We start from the raw sequence: 6,090 nt of genomic DNA on the forward strand, positions 1-6,090 counted from the left end.
CGGATCCCAGTGAGTGGTTCTCCTCAATGGCTCTTCTCCAATGACTTAGAGATCCAGGTTCATTCTGTCTTGTGCCACTATACTCCAATGTGTAGCCTCCATGTCCTCCCAGAAGAAGAAAAGGGAAAGATCTGTGCATAGGGCATCTTCTCTGCCAGGTCTGGAAGTGGGTGGGCATCACTTCTGCCCACATTCTGTTGGCCAGAACAGAGTCACGCGGCTCTATCTGACTGCAGGAAAGCTAGGAAATGTCTGACTCTGATGCCCAGAAAGAGAAGACGAATAGGCATTGGTGACCCTAGACAGGACATTCGGTGGAGTCATTAAACAAAGAACGAAAACCAGAGATGAGTCATGGTAGTGAGGGGCAACTCCAAATGCTCATCCATGAGCCCAGCCTTGGGTTCGGCACATTTCACATCATGCTTTAACAGGTAGTAACAGACACTGTCTGTTGCCTCCCCAAAGCCACCCCCCTTTTTTTCTTAATAACACCCATGTATTTTGAGGAAGCTGGGCCCTTCACTAGCCCCAGGGAGATCAACCTTGATCTGTTTCATCAAATAAGGGAGATTCCAATTTCCATGCCAGTGACTGGTCAATTGGCATTGTTCTGGCTGGCAAAACAAGAGCAATCCTTAGATTGGGCTTCTGGAAAAGATTTTTTTTTCCTGCTGATAAAAGGAAAGAGAAGATAATAAACTGACTCCTTCTGCTGTTGCATCACCTGCATGTGATGCCTGTTGTTGGGGAAGCCAACAGGGACCATTCAGGAGCCAGGCAAAGAGGATAAGTCAGATGCTAAGAATGGCCGAGCATGGGCTGATGGCTCACACTTGTAATTCCAGCACTTTGGGAGGCTGAAGCAAGAGCATTACTTGGGTCTAGGAGTTTGAGGTATGATTGTGCCACTATACTCCGGTTTGGGTAACAGCAAAAGCCCCTCTCAAAAAAAAAAAAGAAAAAAAATCAAGAATGGTCAAGCAGAGAGAATCTGACTCTTTGGTGTTATCAATGAGCCAATGAATTACTGAACTCTGAACCTGTTCTCCTTCTAGCATTATTGTTTTGTGAAATAATAACTTTCCTTTAGAGTTTACTCTATTTTGTCATGGGCCTTGCTACTTGCAGCCCAAAGCATCCTGACTGATAGATATATACTAGACACTCGAGATATGTATACTTCTTTCTTATTTTTTTTATTTTAAAGATGTGGGGTACCATTCAGGGTTAGGTATACAAAGGTTCATTATGCAGGTACTTGTTGATGAGGTGTGCCCCACCTCTCCTGGAAGATTCCCACTACTGCCAATCCCACCACCGCCCCCGCCCCCCCGGCAGTTTCCTACTACTGCCAATCGTTTTCTTATAGTATTACAATAATTGTTCAAGGTCCGCTTATAAGTGAGAACATGTGGTACTCAGTTCTTTGTTTCTGTGATAGGTCACTCAGTATTATGGATTCTAAGTCTATCCCGGTTGCTGTGAAGTTCATAATTTTGTCCTTTTTATGGTTGCATAATAGTCCATTATGTATATGTACCACTTTTTTCTTTTTAATCCAGTCCTCCTTTGATGGGCAGGACAGTTGGTTCCATGTTTTTGCTATTGTGAACAATGCTGCAATAAACATGCGTGTGCAGGTGTCTTTTTCATAGAGTGATTTGGGTTCCTCTGGATATATTCCCACCAGGGGGATTGCAGGGGTATATGGACGGTTGATTTTTAGATCTTTTGGGACTCACCAAATTGTTTTCCACAGAGGTTGTATTAGTTTACACTCCTACCAACAGAGTAGAAGTGTTCCCCTTTTCCTCACATCCTCTCTAGCACCTGTTGTTTTAAGTTATTGATGATGGTGAGATGTATATACCTCAAACTGGCATCAGTGTAAAACCGGGATTCGTATTGAGCACCCTTTGGCAGAGCAGGAAACCAAAATCTCCCCAAACTCTCAGCCCTTGCCCTCACAAATCTCACGTTTAAAGAATCTAGTACCTGCTTTTGTGAATATATTAGGTGCTGGAAATGCTGCATCTGTGTCTTGAGGTTGTTGTAAATATTAAATGAGTTGATAGCCTAAACACTTAGAACAGTCCCTGGAATTCTATAAGTGTTAAATATGCAGTTATATCGTTAGGATTCATAGTAGCAGAACTCTTGATTTTTATAGACTAGTTAAACTTTATTGGTTGCTGAGTGCCTTCCGAGTGGCAGATGGGCTTATGAGTATACTGAACTTTTAATCTCCATTAGTAACTTAAGGAAGAAGAAGAGTACCCCAGCGTCAGAACTGAAACCACAGACTAGTCTCATCAACCTCCAAAATCTTGACTTTCCTAGGAGGGTGATTCTGAATCAGAGCATAGAGGTTCTGGAATCCGACTGAGTTGCCAGCCTTAGCTCTGGCATTTATTATCCATGTGCCCTTGGGAATTGTATTAGCTAGGTTTCAGTTACAGATGTGGAACTGATAGGAAATATGCCATATATATGCATATCTTGCCTAAATATCATATGTAGGATCAAATATCACATATTATATTACATACATTATGTATATGTGACCGTATATGATATGTGTGTTGATGGGGATTTGTTGCAGGACTTTCACCTGATCCAATTGTGGGGGATGGCTGAGAACTCTCTGTAAGGCTGTTGTCCTCACGCCTGGTGCTGGAGTGGGAGGTCACAAGGCAGGCGGTCAGGAAGGATGATGAATGGTCAAAGATAGGGGCTGATCAAGGGCAGCCAGGACCCCACCAGCATGAGCTGGAACCCATGAGAACAGACTGCAATCCCTGTCAGTGGGTCTCTGTGGTCTCTGATCTTGTTGGTGTGGATGTCCAGTGAGAATCAAAGCCTTCTTCCCAGAGCTGAACACACACACCTGGCCCAGGAGTGAGAGAGGCTGGGAAGGACAGAGCACTTGTAGGCCTGACTGTTGTCGTATACCAGGAAAGTGAGTCAGTCAACCAGATACAACACCACCACTGTTTTCCTTTCCCCCCCACCCCCCAAATCTCTCAGGCTGTCTTTTTTGGTCCTCCTAACTGAAACTATATAGGGAGAAAATTCTGAGAAATGTAGTTCAGCCTAGCCAAGTTGATACAATCCAAAGCTACCACAGTTACGTGTTGAAATTTCTATAAATTTCCAGGTCTTCTCCTTTAGATAAGCAGGAATAACAATAGTATCTACCTCATAAGACTGTTCTGAGAATTACTTAAAATAACGCATGGAAAAATACTCAGCATAGTACCAGGCATATAGTAAGTGCTCAGTAAAGCTATCTATCACTATCATTACTGTAGTTATTATTATTGGTTTAAATATCCTTTGCTGACGTTGAAAAGAAAATCAGGTATAGAAGTTAGATATTTTGTTTCCTGAGGGAAAAAGGCACGAATTTTCTTATGTATCTCAATATAGGCCAGCCACTGTTCTAGGTGATGTATATTTTTTGCAGTCTTTTATAGTAGGTGTGATTATACCCATTTTAGATAAGGCAGTTGAAGAAACTAAGAAACAGAAAAAACTAAGTAACAGGACCCAAGATCACACAGCTAGTAAGTGGCATATATATGTATTCCATATACATATTCCCAAGAAAAAACCATAAGGGAAAGTAGCATTTAAACCACAGTTTGAAGGATAAGCAGACATTGGCCAGGCATGATGACTCAAGCCTGTAATCCCAGCACTTTGGGAGGTCAAGGTGAGGGGATTGCCTGAGCCCACGGGTTCGAGAACAGCCTGGGCAACTTGGCAAGACCTCATCTCTACAATAAATCAAATAATTAGTTTGGCATGGTAGCGCGCCTGTAGTTCCTGCTACTTGGAAGGTTGAGGCAGAAGGATTGCCTGAGCCCAGTAGGTTGACGCTGGGGTAGCCATGAGCATGCCACTGTACTCCAGCCTGGGCAATGGAGTGAGACTCCAACGCAAAATTAAAAAATAAAGAGAGAGCCTGAACCTTGGAGGAGAGAGGAGACTGCAGTGGCAGGAATGTGACAAAGAAAGGGAGGGTGGAAGGGCCAGTAGGGCTGTTCCTATTTCATTCTATGTGAATGGGAAGAGCCAGAATGGCAGGAACCGTGTATGTCCTGTTAATCCAGCACTCCTAGCACCTAGGATACATCCTGCTGGTGCATGGTAGGGACTCAGTAAGTATATGCTGACTAAAGAAGGGGATGGGATTATAAAATCTCATGCATGCTTTTAAATCTCTCTAGTTACTGTAAAGTATGTATCCTATCTCTCCTTGGTTCCTTCTAGTAATATGAAACTCGTCTACTTATTTTCTTTTGGGAGCTCTTTAAATACTTGAATATGGCAGCCATATCTCTCTAGGTTTTCAATTCCCTAGGCCAACAGCCTCAGTTACCCTGAGGAACCCTCGTCGATGTTTTCCAAGAGAATCTCTGCAGGCTTGCACTATCTGACTTCAAAATATACTACAAAACTATAGTAACCAAAGCAGCATGGTACTGGTATTAAAAACAGACATCTAGAACAATGGAACAAAATTAAGACCCTAGAAATAAAGACACACATTTACAGACAACTGGTTTTCAACAAAGATGCCACGATCACACAGTGGGAAAAGGACAGCCTCTTTAATAAATGGTACTGGGAAATAATGGGCATCCATATGCAGAAGAATAAATGAATGTCAGTGCATCCATTAATTACACTGTAAATACTTGAATATGGCAGCCATATCTCTCTAGGTTTTAAACATTTACTTCATGTAATGCTATGAGATCAGGCATTGGTACATATATGAGGGGGAACTAAAAACAAAATAGAATTATTTTTTGGAGGGCGGGCCTCTTATAGTACAGGCTTCCCCTGCTAGTTAAGTGTTCTTGGAACCCATCAGCATCAGTGTACAAGCTAGCATTGTTGTGAGAGGCTGAAATTGGCTTCAGTGAATTTTTTTTGGAGAGCCAACACATTTGCCCGTTTCATAATGGGTGATTTACAAGCACTCCTTCCCACGTCACACTGAGTGTTCAGCAGTTTTTTACCAAAAACAGCATGACCCCCATGCTCCACCCTCCCTATTCACCCGATCTCACCCCAGTGACTTTTTTGTTTGTTTAAGGACTTTTGGAAAAAAGTCCTTAAAAGGAAACATTTTGTTGATACGGATGAGGCAAAACAAAAAACAGCAGGAACACTAAAATACATCAAAATTGATGAGTTCAAAAATTGTTTTGAGTAGTGGAAAAGGAGTCTTGATAGATGTATTGCATCAAACAGAGAACGCTTTGCAGGTAACTGAAGTTTAAGTATATAAGAATAAATACACAATTTTTTTCTAAATTCTGAGTTTTTTGGATCCCCCTCATATATTAACCTAAGCTTGGTTCCCATGCTACAGAATCTGACCCTTTGTTAAAATATTTAGTCACCTAAGTATATTCATTATGAATATCAACTAGCGGCCTGCAATACCAACAGAGGTTATCACCCAATCATTCAAATCAGCAAAGAGGACTGCCTAGAGATTAAAATGAAGGGGATATATTGGCATAGGAAATACAAACTGAAGACTGGACAGTGTTTTGACAAAATCTGGGTGCTTTTCCAATTGTTTACCATCTAGAGAATGAAAGAGTATAAATCGAGGAGCTACTAATGAAAATATTTTGGAAAAGAGATCAGTGAACTGAAAATACCAAACTTAGAAGCATGAAAAGTTCATATAGATGAGACAGGAGAACACTCCCAGAGAACTGAACTTGGAGCATTCATCACCCTGCACACATTCCCGAGGAGGCAGGAGGGGACTTAACTCAGCAGGGATGTGAACAGAATGGAAGATAAGCTGGCAGGAAGGAAATGGAAGGCATCTCTGTTCAATGACCGTCTCTTTTCTCTCTGCAGGGGAAGGAGAGGTTGATTAGACTTCCTACCCATTAGAATAAAAAAAAAATTTTTTTGTTGTTTTGTTTTTTGAGTTGGAGTCTCACTCTGTCGCCCAGACTGGAGTGCAGTGGCCGCTCCCGGACACCGCAGCCTCGACCTGCTGGGCTCCGGCGATCCTTCCGCCTCAGCCTTCAAAGTAGCTGGAACTACAGG

The sequence above is a fragment of the Carlito syrichta genome, unplaced genomic scaffold (assembly GCF_000164805.1).
Source record: "Carlito syrichta isolate Samal-C Ts95f unplaced genomic scaffold, Tarsius_syrichta-2.0.1 Scaffold302407, whole genome shotgun sequence".
Classification (NCBI taxonomy): Eukaryota; Metazoa; Chordata; class Mammalia; order Primates; family Tarsiidae; genus Carlito; species Carlito syrichta.